This window comes from Oncorhynchus tshawytscha, linkage group LG02, assembly GCF_018296145.1.
Source record: "Oncorhynchus tshawytscha isolate Ot180627B linkage group LG02, Otsh_v2.0, whole genome shotgun sequence".
NCBI classification, from domain to species: domain Eukaryota; kingdom Metazoa; phylum Chordata; class Actinopteri; order Salmoniformes; family Salmonidae; genus Oncorhynchus; species Oncorhynchus tshawytscha.
In genome coordinates this window covers 17,392,476-17,411,864 of record NC_056430.1, presented here as the reverse complement: position 1 = coordinate 17,411,864, position 19,389 = coordinate 17,392,476, and the positions used below count along the sequence as shown (strand labels likewise).

At 41.8% G+C, this 19,389-nt stretch overlaps 1 protein-coding gene and 1 pseudogene across 1 annotated transcript in view; one reads left to right on the top strand and one right to left on the bottom strand.

The window, feature by feature from the left end:
• Positions 1–299: 299 nt before the first annotated feature.
• LOC112263064 lies at positions 300–3,901 on the bottom strand (annotated as a pseudogene).
• A 3,064-nt stretch (positions 3,902–6,965) lies between these two features.
• The window catches only part of LOC112220724 (forkhead box protein J3), a 167,447-nt gene continuing 155,023 nt past the window's right edge, over positions 6,966–19,389 (top strand). Inside the window, exon 1 of the mRNA XM_042331381.1 lies at positions 6,966–7,178. The gene's annotated coding sequence lies outside the window, so the exon portion shown is untranslated. The remainder of the gene's footprint in view (positions 7,179–19,389) is intronic.

Below are 19,389 nucleotides of genomic sequence, written 5' to 3'. Positions count from 1 at the left end.
TGGGGCTGAACCATCATACTCTGACTTGGATGAAGAGGCTGCCCTGCACTTCTACAGAGGAATTGGGAGGCTGAAACTGAATAGGACCTACAGGCTGAGGTGAAGGGTGAGTTACCAGGTACATTTACTCAAGTTCAGAGTAGGAATGAGATGGGCAGGGCTTGATGGGAGGTCTATTTCTTCGTTGCAGATGAAGAGGAGTTGGATCCAGATACCAAGAGATGCATTACCCACCAGGTACAGTGTCTCACCCTCTTGAGTATTATCCTTTAAACATTTAGAAATTAGTTACACACAAGTATACAGCAGTAATTATTTATTGTACAACTTAGCCTTCATGTACAATATTTACTTGTTACCATGTCTCTTGTTTCCATACTCATTGTACAAAGCACAATATTAAGAAAACATTTTCACCCAGTACTTCAAATCATGACCTTCATCAGATTATTCCAGTACATTATATTTTAGAGTATTCCCTTCCCGGTTTAAAACCTTTTGTCTAATTTGTACATGCTGCTCGATCCTTTCCGCTAATGGCCAAGAACCAAGGGTTTACACCGAAGAGGAAGACTGACCGCAATCCCAGAGTCAAACAGAGAGAATTTCAGACGAGCCAAGATCCGCATAAAGGGACCAGTTTGTAGACTACATTTTAAACTTGAAGTTGCAGTGTATAAAATCCAACAAATCCAATGTATGAGAAGTGTTTTGCAGGCATTACTTACACCACCTGCAGGCACATCTTTCAGGACCTCTGAGGGGTATACTACAAAGCAGAACCAATGAGTTAGCCAGCTTACTTTGATTAACAACCAGAAATAACTGTTGATTTTCTGAATCATTTAGAAAAATAAACTTAGGTTGAGTTAATTAGACCATAGCCCATTTCAAGCTTAGTTATTTATTAGTTCAGAATATTGAGGCAAGTTATCTGGCTAACTCCTTGATCCTGCTTTGTAGTGTGTATGCTGATATGATATACAGTATTTGATAGCAAAATTGACAACTTGTATAATTTAACTAGTGTCAATTATGGATCAAATTGAATTCCAAGTGTATTTAAAAAAAAAAACCTACATTAAAATCTTGAATGTATTCTAGGTGCGTGAAGTCTGTGAGGAGACAAGATACAATGGAGAGCTGTCTGGTATTCGTGCTGGACTTAGTGTCAAACTCAAATAACCAACCAAACCGTTTCCACACATTTGCAAGTAAATTACACAATCACTGATAGCTAGCTGTATGGGGTGTCATGCATTCAAGGAAGACTGTTGCCAGTTCCCTCTGGAGTTGATTTGTGATTTGTCCAGCACATAAAATACCAACATAGTGTTTAATGTTCCGAGTCTGTTACTTTACTGATGTACTCTGTCTGTGATATTACTCTGACAAACTGCCATGAGGTTAAGTCAATTCATTGGTTGGCATTATCATTCCACAACCAATATGTTGTAATCTGCCTTGTGACATAAGATGGTATGATACTTAAAGTTAAGGTGATCAAGGGTGTTTTTCTGTGATTATGTACATATTTGATTTTAAAGGCAGAGTGTGTACTGAAACCTACATATGCATGCACATGAATGTCTGATCTAGGACGGTGAAAGCCCTGCAAGATAAAATAAAGATCCAAACTAGACAAGCATGAATTAAGATTTCAGAAGAAAGTAGAGCTAGTGCCCTGCCCCAGGGACTTGTACGACACGTTAGAGTGTTTCATCGGACCACCAAAGCCAGCCCTCCCAGTAAGCAGCACAGTTAACTGGAGTGTATTCATTAGTCAGATTCTGTGAGAAGCGATCTTACTCTAGGAAGCAAACATATCAAACGGGGAGGGACATACATGAATTTGTCCAGTTGTAACTTGTTTTTGTTGCATAACGTTTTCTGTTTGGAGTGAAGTTTCCATTGCAACTAATGAAAACACCTCTGGGGTCTCAGTCTTGTTGGGTTATGAATTGGCCGTGAGCTCTGGTCAGGTTACTGACAATACTGTCCTCGATCTCCACATCTTTGCTTGCTTCCTCATCCGTAAGTACTAGCTTGGCCTGAGTGTAAGGGGTCACCACCACTACATAACCTCGTCTGGTGTCCAGTACGCTGGCCACCACAGCCTGTTGTCCAGTGCCCGCCGAGCTCTGTCCAGCAGGATGGATGGGTCCATCTCCAGCTTGAAGGAAATCCCAAATGCGACATCTTGGGGACCATCTTCATACTGATCTATAGTACAGAAGAGGCTTGGCTTACAGTGGAGCAATGATAATGAGCATGTGCTTTTGTATTTGATGGCTTTCTTTACTCACCTGAAGTGGTCCATTGGAGGACTGGATTTTGTGCTCTGGCATTTCTGATGCTGGAATGTAAAAATCTGACACTGCTGCAGCCAAATAAAACATGGCCTTGGACCCTGAGAGGGGAGTGAACACTGAGTGCATGTTTAATATACCAGCACATGCATGTACTGTACACCCCGATAAGCCCTGCTACTACTTCTAGTTGAGTGTCAGTACCTACCTATGGGTCTGAGTGCCTGTGCTGCAGCTTTGAGGTGGTGCAGGTACTCCGACAGGGTGCTGAACTCCACAGGCAGAAGAAGCCGTGCCTCTTTTACCACCTGGTAACACAACAGGACTTTGCCAATGTTGGGAAGTGCCTGCTGGTTGACCATGACTTGGCCACAGCCAGAACCCTCCTCTCTATTGTCCAGCAGCAGGCTGTCCAGCAGATTAATCCCAGAGTGAAGGGATATAAGGAGCGGTGTCTGTGCAGGAAGATCACAGCGTAGCCGGACTCTAGTAAGTACTCTGCCGAAGAGGCTCCGTGCTGGCCACTGCTGTTTTTTTATTTACCTTTATTTAACTAGGCAAGTCAGTTAAGAACAAATTCTTATTTTCAATGACGGCCTAGGAACAGTGGGTTAACTACCTGTTCAGGGGCAGAACGACAGGTTTGAACTTGCAACCTTGCGGTTACTAGTCCAACGCTCTAACCACTAGGCTACCCTATCCAGGAAGCGAATGGTGCAAGACTCCATGGGACCTGAGGTGATCAGCACCATCCTGCAGCCCGGTGCTACCATCTACCTTTTGACTTCCTCTACATGGAAGGGAAAACTCGTCAGACAGCTTCCCATCTACAGTGAGGGTCCAGGGTTCTGCAATGCCTGGTCAAGCCAGGGAGACATAAATCTACAAAACAAAAATGACATTGAAAAAGTATGTAAAACATTTGTGGGACAAATGTCGGAGTAAGGTGTGGGAGGAGCGGAGACATTGTTTTCAGAGTTACTTTTAAACGTTCTGGTAGGAATAGGATAATTGTGACCCTTAAACTTTTGACTCACTTTTGTCTACTAGCTACAACTTCAAACTACACTTTACAGCTGCTAACGTTAGCCATGCAAATTGTGCACTGGAATGTGGTTCACATTCGTTGTTACTAGGATGTTCATTGGCATGGGGAACGCACTTAAGATCATTCGGCTCGTGTTGCAGTTGTCAGTGAATTAGCTTAATATTTCAATGAATCTTACGAATAGAAACATTACTTACTTTTAAAGACACCGAGAGAAAGTCACTGATGATTGAGAAGTAGTGGTCGACTTCCTGATGTTGTCTGGCGTGACGTCTTCTATTATCTATTCCATTGCAATTTAAACAACTCAGAACTATGTCGCCACCTATCGTCGTGGAAGTTGAATTGTCAGAAGACTTTTCCTTAGAAATAAATGTTGTTGCTAGCCTATACATTGTGTGTCAGTTATCACACTTAAACAATTTTGGCAGATATAATAATAACCTATGCAGTGATTGAGCTATCTTTGTCTAGATATTGTACCTACAGGGCAAGCAAACGTCCCCCTGTGCCATTAAGGTCCAGACCTTTTGGCACAGGCCATAGTAAGCCTCAGTAGAAGACAACACCAGTAAGGTAAACATCAGACAAAAGCCTGAGAGACTGCAGAATCACCCCACCACTGCCAGCAATGAAGTGATTGAGGGGGAACAGCTGGAGCTAGGCTTCAACCAGCGACAGGACAAGTGCACTTCCTACAAGTCCACATCTCTTGGCAGAGACTGTACTCCTCTTTCATATAGCACACACAAACCCAGGTGAGAACAGGGGCACAGTTCAATCAAAGGCCTGAGAGAATGTAGTGATTGGCATGGGCCCTCAAAAGGTTCAACAGCTGCACCATTGAGAGCTTCTTGACGGGCTACATCACTGTTCGGTATGGCAACTTCTTGGCATCGTAAGGCGATACAGAGGGTAGTGCGTACAGCCCAGTACATCACTGGGCCGAGCTCCCTACCATCCAAGACCTCTATACCAGGCGGTGTCAGAGGAAGGCCATAAAAATGGTCAAAGACTCCAACCACACAAGTCCTAGAACTTTGTCTCTGCTACCGCACAGCGAGCGGTACCGGAGCGCCATGTCTAGGACCAAAAGGCACTTGAACAGCTTTTACTCCCAAGTCATAAGACTGCTGAACAGTTAAGCAAATGGCTACCCAGACTATTTGCATTGACCCCTTTTTATTTGGACTGACTCTCTCGCACTGCTTCATGCACACTCAATGGACTCTACCCACACACTCACAACACTGACATTCCAACACACACACACTCTTCACAAACGCTGCCGATACTCTGCTTATGATCTATTCTGATTTTCCAGTCACTTTTGCCCCTACCTACATGTACACTACTGTTCAAAAGTTTGCAGTCACTTAGAAATGTATTTTTCTTTCTTTTCTTTTTTCCCCATTAAAATAACATCAAATTGATCATAAATACAAGTGTAGATATTGTTAATGTTGTAAATTACTATTGTAGCTGGAAATGGCACATTTATTTATGGAATATCTACATAGTTGCTAATAATGGGCCTATCACTCCTGTGTTCCAATGGAGTGTTAACTAATCCAAGTTTATCATTTTAAAAGGCTAATTTAAATTGTTTCATTAAATAGTACCCACAAAACAGTCGTCTCAACTTCAACAGTGAAGAGGCGACTCTGGGATGCTGGCCTTCTAGGCAGAGTTGCAAAGACAAATCCATATCTCAGACTGGCCAATAAAAATAAAAGATTAAGATGGGCGAAAGAACACAGACACTGGACAGAGGAACTCTGCCTTAGAAGGCCAGCATCCCGGAGTCACCTCTTCACTGTTGACATTGAGACTGGTGTTTTGCGGGTACTATTTCATGAATCTGCCAGTTGAGGACTTGTGAGGTGTCTGTTTCTCAAACTAGACACTTGAATGTACTTGTCCTCTTGCTCAGTTGTGCACCGGGGCCTCCCACTCCTCTTTCTATTCTTGTTAGAGCCAGTTTGCACTGTTCTGTGAAGGGAGTAGTACACAGCTTTGTACAAGACATTCAGTTTCGTGGCAATGTCTCTCATGGAATAGCCTTCATTTCTCAGAACAAGAATAGACTGATGAGTTTCAGAAGATAGTTATTTGTTTCTGGACATTTTGAGCTTGTACTCGAATCCACAAATGCTGATGCTCCAGATACTCAACTAGTCTAAAGAAGGACAGTTTTATTGCTTCTTTAATCAGAACGACAGGTTTCAGCTGTGCTAACAATTGCAAAATGGTTTTCTAATGATCAATTAGCCTTGATCAACTTCGATTAGCTAACACAATGTGCCATTGGAAGACAGGAGTGATGGTTGCTGATAATGGGCCTCTGTACGCCTATGTAGATATTCCATAAAAAATCTGCCGTTTCCAGCTACAATAGTCTTTTACGACATTAACAATGTCTACACTGTATTTCTGATCAATTTGATGTTATTTTAAAGAACAAAAGATGTGTTTTTCTTTAATAAACAAGGACATTTCTAAGTGACCCTAAACTTTTGAACGGTAGTGTAGGTCCAAGAGGCTTCTAAACAGCTACCCCCAAGCCAAACTTTTGAATGATAGTGTACATAATACCTAAATTACCTCAAATACCTCCTACCACTGCGCATTGACAAGGTACCGGTACTCCTTGTGTGTATAGTCTCATTATTGTTATTTTGTGTTACTATTCCCTTTTCATTTTTTTTGCACATTTTTCTTACTTAACACTACATTGTTGGGAAAGGGCTCGTAAGTAAGCATCGTAAAGTCTCCACCTGTTGTATTCGGCGCATGTGACAAATAAAATGTCATTTGATCTAGTCTGATTACATACACAGAGTCTACACATTAACCTGAAGTGATACAAATGGCAACTGCACAATAACACAGTGACCAGCTACTGTATTGACAGCGTGGTATCTATGTCTCCGTATTTGGCTATGGCTACATTCAACACACAATGTAATTGTAGATCATTTGCTTATTCCCATCACATATTTATGATGGGAAATATGATTGGCAACCTGTTTGCAGCTCAAGTGAAGCATTTTCAATGAGTACCCACTGGAGGCTCTGTTTTCCAACTGAAAACTGTATGAGGAAGCTGAAACACTGTATATACTAATAGTGATCAGACATGTTTGATTCCAGCAAAGTATGAATTAACCAAAAATGTCAATACCTCTCATAACATGAACATTACTAAGATAGTGCTCCGTGTAGAAGACTCGATGATGCTAACAACAGTATAATCTGAAGTCAAGGATAGTAGTCAAATTAATCAATTCTTGCAATTAAATATTACCTTTAGTAGTACTGTCATAACTCCTGTCGTAAGATTATTAATAGCTAAAAACACATTAATTGTATTTTTTTTTTTTTGTGATAATGATTCTGAGTAAATATGTGTTGTTTTATTACTATTATTGTTGTCGTTTTATTAAGTAGTTGTAGCAGAGGGAGAGAGACGGCAGGGAGGGGACTAGTTTTTGTGGCTGTGTACATCGTAGAGTGCAGTAATACAGCCAGTGCAGTTTGCAATCTGCATCGTTCTTGAATTGTGTTGGAAGTAGTTCCGGGTATTTTTGTGTTGCAAACGACAGAGTCCCGGATGCTGGTTGTCTAGAGAAAGGGAAAAGGCGGAGAAGCCGAAGAGGGACGCCACGGGCACATCAGTGAGGGCACAACGGGTCTAATCTAGGACAAACGCCAAGAGAATAGGCACCTGAGGGACTTTCTTGTTGAAGATCAGGTGGAAGAGGAGTGGGCAGTTACTTCAACACTTCCCTGGACAAAGGCAACGACCATATATACCCAGGGTAAGTGAGCTGTAAGAACATGGGAATGGAAGTTGAACTGAGGCCCGTGAAATGGACGACTTTCATGGGGAAGTGAGCTGCACTGAAGTTCTGGGATTGAGTTCAGAAATCAGGGCCTCTTGTCAGTTATCTTTTTGCTGGGACGGAGCCTATGGGGGCATCATTAGTAACGATCCAGGTAGCTCGTTGCCAATTAACTAACATGATAGCATGGTTCATCATTTTAGCTACGTTAGCTAGCTATAACTCTCGAACTTGACAGCTAGCTAACGTTAGCTTACTAGCACCATTGATAACTGAGCAACTTTGACAGCTAGCATTCGTCTTCCATATCGTTAATTAGCCAGTTAGTTAGCTACCAAGCCATGTTGTAAAGAGAACCGAACCTCTTTTTACATGGTGTGTTGCTAGCTATAATGTTAGCCAGCTGTTTAGCCTTGCTACTGTAACGTTAAGTGGCAAACGTTAGCTAATTTGGGAATTATCAGGTTAGTCCAAACTGTCACACGCTCTGTTGTTAGCTTGACTGGTTGGTCAACTTGGTCCCTCACACCTCATTAGCTGTTAGAATGCGGTTCGTAGTCTGATTGTGGGATTCCCCCATATAACGATGGATGCTAGTCTAAAACAATCCAATTTGATGTCTAATAAAAAAACGAATGCATTGGCAAAATGTGACTGGCAAGTTTGGCTACTAAGAACCACGAAAGCACTTGAGGGCAAGGCTGTGTTGATTCAGGTTCTAGTATTTTATTTGCAAAATTTTGGAAACTTAATCCCACAAAAAGAGATCAGGTCTGGCTTGTCTTAATCACCTGTTCTTTAAATAGCAGCTACAGTGCTTTCTTCATGCACATGCAGCCCTGAAACTGCTGTTCAAGTTTTTCTGTTTTCAATAATGACTTGAGTCATTTATTTTATTTCACCTTATAACCAGGTAGGCCAGTTGAGAATGTACAGTGTGTGCAAATGTAGAAGAGTAGGGAGGTAAGGCAATAAATAGGCCATAGTGGTGAAATAATAAAAGATGTAGCATTAACACTGGAGTGATAGATGTGCAGATATACAGGGGTGCAAGAGGATAAATAACAGTATGGGGGTGAGGTAGTTGTTTGTGCTATTTACAGATTGGCTGTGTACATGTACAGTGATCGATCGGTAAGCTGCTCTGACAGCTGATGCTTAAAGTTTACTGAGGGAGATATAAGGTTTCAGCAAAAAAAAAATTTTTTTTTTTTTTTGCACTTCGTTCCAGTCATTGGCAGCAGAGAACTGGAAGGAGAGGTGTTGGCTTTGGGGATGACCAGTGAAATATGCCTGCTGGAGCATGTGCTATAGGTGGGCGTTGCTATGGTGACCAGTGAGCTGAGATAAGACAGGGCTTTACCTAGCAAAGACTTATAGATGACCTGGAGCCAGTGGGTTTGGTGATGAGTATGTAGTGAGGGCCAGCCAACAAGAGCATACAGGTCACAGTGGTGGGTAGTATAAGGGGCTTTGGTAACAAGACAGATGGCACTGTGATAGACTACATCCAGTTTGCTGAGTACAGTGTTGGAGGCTATTTTGTAAATGACATCGCGGTAGTCAAGGATCAGTAGGATAGTCAGTTTTACGAGGGTATGTTTGGCAGTATGAGTGAAGGAGGTTTTGTTGCGAAATAGGAAGCCAATTCTAGATTTAAATTAGGATTGGAGATGCTTAATGTGAGTCTGGAAGGAGAGTTTACAGTATAACCAGACTAAACCAGACACCTAGGTATTTGTAGTTGTCCACTTATTCAAATCAAATTTTATTTGTCACATACACATGGTTAGCAGATGTTATTGCGAGTGTAGCGAAATTCTAAGTCAGAACCGTCCAGAGTAGTGATGCTAGTCGGGCGGGCGGTTGTGGTTGTTGAAGAGCATGCATTTTGAAGCAGTTGGAGGCCAAGGACGGATTGTTCTATGTAATTGAAGCTCGTTTGGAGGTTTGTTAAGTGTCCAAAGATGGGCCAGATGTATACAGAATGGTGTCGTCTGCGTAGAGGTGGATCAGAGAATCACCAGCAGCAACGACTGTGTGTGTGTGTGTGTGTGTGTGTGTGTGTGTGTGTGTGTGTGTGTGTGTTTGAGAGAGAGAAAAGTCGGCCCGAGAATTGAACCTGTGGCACCCCCATAGGGACTGCCAGAGGTCCGGACCACAGGCACTCCGATTTGACACACTGAACTCTATCTGAGAAGTAGTTGGTGAACCAGACGAGGCAGTCATTAGAGAAACCAAGGCTGTTGAGTCTGCCGATAAGAACACGGTGATTGACAGAGTTGAAAGCCTTGGCCAGGTCGATGAATACGGCTGTTCAGTACTGTCTTTTATCGGTGGCGGTTATGATATCGTTTAGGACCTTGAGCATGGCTGAGGTGCACCCATGACCAGCTCGGAAACCAGATTGCATAGTGGAGGAGGGGGAGGTGGGGCTTGGCAAAGTTGCTGCAGGAGGTGCTGAACTGTTGGTATCAGTAGCCAGGTTAAAATGCTTATTGAAATTGTTGTAGATTTATCGGTGGTGACAGTGTTTCCTAGCCTCAGTGCAGTGGGCAGCTGGGAGGAGGTGCACTTATTCTCCATGGACTTTAGTGTCCCAAAACATTTTTGCAAACTTCTGTTAGGAAAGCCAAGGCTAGCTTTTTCAAACTGACTGAGTATATTGGTTCTTGACTTCCCTAATAAGTTGCATAGCGCTGGCTATTCAATGCTAATGCGGAACGCCATATGCTGTTCAAGGGCAGTCAAGTCTGGGGTGAACCAAGGGCTATGTCTGTTCTTAGTTCTACATTTTTTGAATAGGGCATGCTTATATAAGATGGTGAGGAAAGCACTTTTAAAGAGCAACCAGGCATCCTCTACTGACAGAATGAGGTCAATATCCTTCCAGGATACCCGGGCCAGGTCGATTAGAAAGGCCTGCTCGCTGAAATGTTTTAGGGAGCGTTTTGACAGTGATGAGGGGTGGTCGTTTGAATGCAGTCCCATTACGCATGCAGGCAGTGATTGCTGATATCCTGGTTGTAGACGGCAGAGGTGTATTTAGAGGGCGACTTGGTCAGGATGATATCTAAGAGGGTGCCCATGGTTACGGATTGTACCTGGTAGGTTCCTTAATAATTTGAGTGAGATTGAGGGCATCTAGCTTAATGTAGGACGGCCAGGTTTTTAAGCATATCCCAGTTTAGGTCACCTAACGGTACGAACTCTGAAGATGGATGAGGGGCAATCAATTCAAATATGGTGTCCAGGGCACAGCTGGGGGCTGAAGGGGCTCTATAACAAGCGGCAAAGATGAGACTTGTTTCTGGAAAGGTGAATTTTTAAACGTAGAAGCGTGAATTGAATGTGAATTGTTTGGGCACAGATATGGAAAGTATGACAACTCTGAAGGCTACCTCTGCAGTAGATTGCAACTCCGCCCCTTTTGACAGTTCTTTCTTTTCGGAAGATGTTATAGTTAGGGATGAACATTTCAGGATTGAGTAAGCCTTTGATTCCATTAGACTTTGTTTTTTTAAATGGGTATTTTAGTCAGTGTCCAATTCCCCGAAGTACAGTTGTTTTGCTGAACAGTAATGGGGAGGGCTTTTCAAATGTGTATGATGAGATGACCATCATGCAACGTGACCTCAAAGTTCTCTCTCAATTCAGTAGACTTTATTGACATGGCAAGTTAAATTACTTGCATTGAAAAAATGGTGGGACTAACAGCAATAAGGTATTAATAGTAGTAGTGGAAATGGGATTACCATTATCATTAATCTGTCTGTGCGCTCTCTCAATTAAATTGATGTGGGCTTTATTTGTATGGGAAACATATGTTTACATTGCATTCTTCAACCACGTTCTCTTGAGGACGAGAGTGTGGAGAACGCGTAAAACAATACATTTGAGATGCACTCGTACTCCCCCTACTGTGTTACCTCACGCTTCACCTCCCCATTTACTGACCCTTCTTCCAGCCAGGACAATGGCAACAACAGACAAAACAAGATGTGGATGGCTAACTAACAATTCTTTGTGGCTATCTTGCTAGCTAACAGTACTAGTAGCTATCCAGTTAGCCCTATTGACTTATGGGCTTGCTATCCACAGTACGCAGGCAGGTAAACATTACAAAATTAACACAACATGTATTTATTCATGTATCAAGATAAAATATTGTAGTCAGGTAACAACATATGAGATGTGAATAGGCAACATTTCATTCTAAAGTCAGTGAATTTTCTCTAGCTTCAGCTCAAATGTCTGACACTGATTTCAAGAAATGTTGCATAATTTTTTTCTTACATGGGTGCGTCATTTCTTTACATACTTTCCACTGAGGCTTGCATCAATGCATGAATCAAAATATGTACAAACGGAGTACGCATTCGAGAAATGCCCTCCATGCTCTGTTTCGCGTACTTTGGTTTGGACTCGTACTCAGACCCTACCGTAATCCAATTTGCATGCTCGGAGCACAGTAGTAAGCATTTTTGAGAAACACCCATTGTTTCAAAAGGATAAAGACATTTCAAATGTTATATTATCAGCTATGTGTTTGTAACAATGTGTAAATAGTTATTGTATGACGATAAGGAAACGGATCTATTGGTTGTATTTAGCATAGGGCTGACCCCATTTAGTCCACTGGTTGATTGTTTGGTCGATAGGCTGTTGGTCGACCAAGATTTCATTTCGTGCAGTTTAAAATAGATAAAACAAAAAAAAATATTGCACGAGACATGTCTGATTCATGCCTGTCTGAGTGGACTAATCCATTGTGGAGACCGCGGGGGTGGCACACTAGTATCACCAGTAGTACATTTACTGTTAATTACCATTTCTCACCTGCAATGATGGTTTGGTTACTGTAATTTCTGTTAATGCATTCAATTTATTATTATTAGTCTAATTGATGCCGTTGTAGGAGTGGACACATTGTTTGCAGAGAGCACAACCTATTCAACAAGTCTATTTTTAAATCCATGGAGAATGACAATAGTTCCTCAATGTAGCTTAATTTAAAAATCGTTCCCGCTCTCTCTTTTTGATTACACCTCGGCATGAAAGGGGAAAAAAAGTAATGCTCTGATCCAGTGGAAACTTCTTAAAGTGGGCCTGCCTGATTACTTAGCCGTTGTGCAAAATAGCCTGTCTGTTCAGAGCTCATTGGCACTGGAAACTCAGAATATTTTATACAATGTAGCAAGTTTGCTAGCACAAGCTTCAAGTTAATACAATAGTTGATACAATGTTTCAAGTTCCCAGCAGACAGGCCATGTGTAGCCAGGATATTTTCTACCTGCAGGCTGCAATGTTTTTATTTGTTGGCTTTACGTAGGCAGTTTTTTCATATTGGCAATTTTTTATTTATTTAACCGTTTTTATCTTTAACCTTTGCAATAGCAATACGTTTTTATATTTTGTATTTTCATTTAGAATTTTGATTAACCACCTGACACTGATTCTGAGATAAGAAGACTTTACTATAAATTAAATTAAACTATTCCACAAAAATGTGCATGTGAAAATCATAACTGGCACGCAGATCAGTAGAAATGGTCTGATAACTTGGCACTCCAAGTGGAAAAGGTTGCTGACCGGTGCTGTAGCCTATTACCGGCAACTTCAGGAGCATAACACAGGATCTGCGAAGGCCAGCAGCAGTGGGGAGTCAGGATTTTTTTATTTTCTTTTTTCTTCTGGTTAGGCTATATTGATCTCTGGCTCCCTCTTTAGAAATGTCTTCATTTTAGATCAGTGCTTAAAGCATCAGACAAGCTCAGTAGCCTACATGTTGATTTTATTCAAACATTGGGTGTGTCAATATATGGAAAATGATCAGTTTCAAAATTTTGACCAATTGATTGGTCGAAAGAACAGATTACTCTCGGTCGACCAAGGTTTTTTTTTGTCAGGACAGCCCTAATTGACAGTCTTGTTTGTGCTCCACTGGTTGCTCTGTTTTCTTGGTAACTGATCATAAATCTTGCTGCTTTGATTGCACATTTCTGTATTTCGTCTAACGGTGATAAATGTATACATGTTTTGTAATGTGATTTGTGGAAATATGTTTCTAATATGGTCATACCTTTCAGCAGGAGGTAAAGTGCAGCTCAATTTCCACCTTTATTTTGTGGGAAGTGGGCTCATTCACCCCCCCACGGGAATTGTATGGTGGCTGTCAGAGAGCCGATCTTCTCCCTACTATAGAAACGTTCTTTATTCGTCCCAATTTCTCTTTCGGAACAATATTGTACTATCCTTTCCATAATCCTTACATGCTGTCCACAGTTTGAGTCTTGAGTACAGGAATGGGTCTGCTTTTAGGATGTTACGTAATATGTTTTCATAGTGATGGTAAGTGGCTTAATCTGCTTTTAGGATATTTATTAGATGGTGTCATCCACAATTTACCATTTAGGTGCACATAACATGCAGATTGAATTTTTAAATGTGAATTTCTTACTTGATGTGCTTTGATAGAAATGCATGAATGGTGAATGAGTTGTTTCTGGATGACTGGATAGTAGAGGGAGAGCGAGTGCAGCAGTATGCAGTATTGTTGCGGCTGTGAGCACTGAACCGTTCTCTGAGCATTGTGAAATTAGCCCATCAGTCAGTGCATCAAAGACTTCACCGTTATGCTATTGAGGATTTTCATATCCCTTATCTATTCAAATTTCTAGACTATGGAGCTGAGACATTTTGAACAGTATTGGCTACAATGTTTGTATTTGCATGAAATTAGACCACTCTAAGATGCCCTGTGTAATTCAATTTATCCACTTGTCATTTTAAGGATATCACCTTTGAGTACAATATTGTAGGCCTGATTTATTTATTTATTTACTTATTTATTTATATATATATATACACTGCTCAAACAAATAAAGGGAACACTTAAACAACACAATATAACTCCTAGTCAATCACACTTCTGTGAAATCAAACTGTCCACTTAGGAAGCAACACTGATTGACAAAAAATTTCACATGCTGTTGTGCAAATGGAATAGACAACAGGTGGAAATTATAGGCATTTAGCAAGACACCCCCAATAAAGGAGTGGTTCTGCAGGTGGTGACCACTTCTCAGTTCCTATGCTTCCTGGCTGCTGTTTTGGTCACTTTTGAATGCTGGCGGTGCTTTCACTAGTGGTAGCATGAGACTGAGTCGACAACCCACACAAGTGGCTCAGGTAGTGCAGCTCATCCAGGATGGCACATCACTGCGAGCTGTGGCAAGAAGATTTGCTGTGTCTGTCAGCGTAGTGTCCAGAGCATGGAGGCGCTACCAGGAGACAGGCAAGTACATCAGGAGATGTGGAGGAGGCCGTAGGAGGGCAACAACCCAGCAGCAGGACCGCTACCTCCGCCTTTGTGCAAGGAGGAGCACTGCCAGAGCCCTGCAAAATGACCTCCAGCAGGCCACAAATGTGCATGTCTGCTCAAACGGTCAGAAACAGTTTCCATGAGGGTGGTATGAGGGGCCGACGTCCACAGGTGGGGGTTGTGCGTACAGCCCAACACCGTGCAGGACGTTTGGCATTTGCCAGAGAACACCAAGATTGGCAAATTCGCCACTGGCGCCCTGTGCTCTTCACAGATGAAAGCAGGTTCACACTGAGCACATGTGACAGACGTGACAGTCTGGAGACGCCGTGGAGAACGTTCTGCTGCCTGCAACGTCCTCCAGCATGACCGGTTTGGCGGTGGGTCAGTCATGGTGTGGGTTGGCATTTCTTTGGGGGGGCCGCACAGCCCTCCATGTGCTCGCCAGAGGTAGCCTGACTGCCATTATGTACCGAGACAAGGTCCTCAGACCCCTTGTGAGACCATATGCTGGTGCGATTGGCCCTGGGTTCCTCCTAATGGAAGACAATGCTAGACCTCATGTGGCTGGAGTTTGTCAGCAGTTCCTGCAACAGGAAGGCATTGATGCTATGGACTGGCCCGCCTGTTCCCCAGACCTGAATCCAATTGAGCACATCTGGGACATCATGTCTCGCTCCATCCACCAACGCCACGTTGCACCACAGACTGTCCAGGAGTTGGGGGATGCTTTAGTCCAGGTCTGGGAGGAGATCCCTCAGGAGACGATCCGCCACCTCATCAGGAGCATGCCCAGGCGTTGTAGGGAGGTCATACAGGCACGTGGAGGCCACACACACTACTGAGCCTCATTTTGACTTGTTGTAAGGACATTGCATCAAATTTGGATCAGCCTGTAGAGTGGTTTTCCACTTTAATTTGGAGTGTGACTCCAAATCCAGACCTCCATGTGTTGATAAATTCCATTTCCATTGATCATTTTTGTGATTTTGTTGTCAGCACATTCAACTATGTAAAGAAAAAGTATTTAAGAATATTTCATTCATTCAGTTCTAGTATGTATTATTTTAGTGTTCCCTTAATTTTTATGAGCAGTGTATATATTTTAAATCAAGCACAAAAACACAAAACACAAACACAAATAAACAATTATAAATTAGGATGTGCTGCATTTTGAGGTGAGGCACAACTTAATTCGCCTGGAAACCATAAGCAAGCACCATGCTGTTAAATCCACAATGCATAAGCATTTCACAAATTATACCAGAACATTGAAAGGGGTTATTTCGCCCATCCACTTAGCACTTTACTGTTGTTGAATGAAATATTCCATTCCTCACAAACTAGATTGGCAGGTTTTCTTGTGATCAGGGATGGGAATATCTATGCAGTGTGCTGATGGTTTAGGATAGTGCTTCAGATGTACACTCACAAGGATCATGCTTGAGGCTACCTTCTGTCTTTTCAGAGCCCTGTGTGGAAGACCTGCATTTCGCCTCAATTTGAGATTTTCTTTGTGCAGCGTTGATTGAGGTTTCAGCCTATATTTGTGATGCGAAGCCATTATCCAGCTGAGCCTAACAGTGCTGCAACAAACCTCTGCTCTGACATTTTTCTGGAATGAAACAAAATAACTTTTTCTGCCGTTTGTGGAGCTTGTTCAGCGGCTTAGGGTATTCATCTTATCTACCTGTAAATACTGTATTTCACAGGTTTTACATTTCATAAAATTGTGATATCCCATTGTTGAATATTGTGGTCTTTAAGATAATGACACCATTTAAAAGAGTTGGGTAGTCTCCATATTGACAAAGCTGACCTAAGAGCCGGTCTCTCTCCTTTCACATACCAGCAGCTCATTTGAAATTCAGCCGTGGCCCTGTGCCTAGCCCCGTCTCATTGATAGGCTTTTTAATTTCTCCCCTTGTGGAAGTGATTATTCAAATGGAAGTCCGTGAGATGCAGATATCAGACTGCTGGTGGTAGTTAAGCCCCTGGCTAGGCAGGCTGAACGTACCAGTCTGATGCTGCCTTGGGATCGGACAGACTGAGCCCAACAGGTAGGCTATCCACAGACAAGACCAAGCAGTCAGACACCAAAATATAAGCCATCATAATCCTATATGTCATAGGCTGGGCTATTCTTTTAGTGATGGGTGACTGACAGCAGTACTACTAGTTTAGAGGGCAGTTGATGGTCTTCAATCCACTTGCAATAAGGTGGTGCAGTGTCCTTATTGATTAAACATATTTATATTTATATAACACATGGCCTATGCTTCTATTTTATCCCAGAGTCATGTTTGCCTGAAAATAGCACAAAAAAAATATCATGCTTTGCAGTTGATAAGACTCTTCTCCCCTGTGGATTGGGTGGGCACAAACATGCTCCTCTGTTACTATGATGGTGATTGTTGAAGGGAGGCAGGCTCTCTGAACAAGCTCAGGCCTAACTGACTGAACGGTTTGTTTGAAATCTCTCCCATGTTCTGCTCTAATCCAGTATGAAGTCTGTGCTCCTGGTTTTGATGTTTGTGAGATGGGACTAGCTCAGTCTTCATTAGCTTTGCTGTGCATCACTTGAATGCAGGTTAGCTATGAAGCCATTCATGTAATGGAAATGCCCCTCTGATTCACATTTTAATCTTGTTTGCTTACTTCTCCATGTTAAAGACATCTCTATGTGAAAGATCAGAGGGGGATAATTGCACTTAAGTGAACCTCATTTAGTGCTGGCCAGTGCAATTACAGTAACTGCAGTTCCAGGCGTTTTTGGGGGGCCTTCAGCAGCTGTCATTGAACGCTCTGAAGCCTTGATATCAAATGGTGAATAGATTGACATTGGCAGAGCATTATGGGAAACGGCAGTTTCTAGGATGTATTTTAATGAGTTTTTGCAGTTTTTACTCAGCTGTTTTGAATCTAAGGAAAGTCATAATTAAAAATTACAATTTAGAAACGCATTATTTTAGTAATGATTAAAAATAAATTATTCTCAAGGTGCTGTAAGGTGAAAGAAAGCCAGCACTTTTTTTCCTCAGGCGAAACCCCCAGTGCTTGTGGGAGATGTTTTATCATTAATGTTATTCAGGAGCCAAATTTTGAGTTTTGCTCAGCTGGGTGCTTTAATCTATTTTTGCTGTAAATTAATGAATTTTTAAAGAGCCCCTCACTGGATGTGGGAATGTAGCACTGGTTCAGAGTTTTCAAAAGACCCCCCCTCATGGGATGGAGAGCGAGTTTACTGAAGCACAACAATAATTTTTTATTAATCTGGCAATACACTGCCTAACTCTGTCGCTCCCTCTCCCCAATAAACTAGGCTGAATAGAGGCTATATGTCGACTGAACGTATGGTGTAAAATTCGGGCAGAAATTTGTTGTAGACATGGATCAGTAAAATAAATGTATGTGTGTGTGGTGGTTTAATTAATCTGCTTGCCCAGAATAATCAAAACATTTTGTTCAGATGCACATTTTTTTCATTTTCATGTGTCAGGCCTCAAATTTCCCGGCGGCATCGACGGCCATACTCCTTTGTGTGGCCATAAGGCCCACAAAAAAATGAATGCTCGTTGCTTCCCTGGGTGGGATATAATAATGTTAATTTGCTTCTCCCAGCTGCCAATCGCTGTGCTCCATAGCACCTCTCACTTACATGGCTTTGTCAGATATCTAAATTCTTATTTGCCAATACCCGTCATGTGATTTGGTCCTTTTCACAGGGGGATGCAACGGCGTGCGTCCTTGTTGAATTCCGAGGGGCACGATGATTACATTTACATTAGTCATTTAGCACACGCTCTTATCCAGGGAGATTCACAGGAGCAATTAGGGTTAAGGGTTTTACCTGGCTGCCATTGTAAGTGAGAATTAGTTCTTAACTAACTTGCCTGGTTAAATAAAGGTTAAATTAATAGTAGAAGGGGGTGAAAATTGCCTTGCTCAAGGGCACATCAGCAGATTTTTCACATAGTTGGCTCGGGGATTCGAACCAACTACCTTTTGGATACTGGCCCAACTCTCTTAACTGCTTGGCTACCTGGCAAAATCTGTCCACATTTAATTTTCCTCAGCCAACAAGTAACGAACAGTAAAATCACTAGCTAATGTCAATCTACTGTCTCCCATTAGTAGAAAAGTTTACCCATTCTATTGGTCAGCTTGTTCTGTGCGAGAAATAAATATTCCAGACAGACTCTGGGACAGTTGTGGGGCAATATATCCTAAATTCATACACTGTACGTAAAAAAACAATAAAATAAACAATTCAAATGCAATGATGCTGATGTAAGAGATTCTAATGTTTTAGAATGTTGAACAATTTCTTCACATTATATGCGTAGCAATGTGCACATGGCAGTAGGCTACACCCGCAAATGTTCCAAAATGCAATTAGTGGGTAAACACCAGTATTCAAAAGCACACCTCTCATGTGAGTGGTTTTATGTGACAGAGATGGGAAATACCCTTTAAATATTTTCGGGATTTTGTCAATGAGGCCCTTTATCTACTTTGCCTGAGTCAGATGAACTAATGGAAACCATTTTGTCTGTCTATTATGAAGGAAGTTAGAGGTAGTTTCACGAGCCAATGCTAACTGGCGTTTAATGCAATGACTAGGTATCTGTTAGCATGAAAATTGCTGTCTAGAATGATTTAGTCACTAACAGCGCAAAATGATTTATCGTATATCGCAATATTTATCATATCGTAGTTTTTATTTGTTACATGCGCTTTATTCAACAAGTGTAGACTTTACTGTGAAATTCTTACTTACAAGCCCTTAACCAACAGTGCAGTTCAAGAAGAAAATATTTACCAGGTAGACTCAAATAAACAGTAACACAATAAGAGGAACAA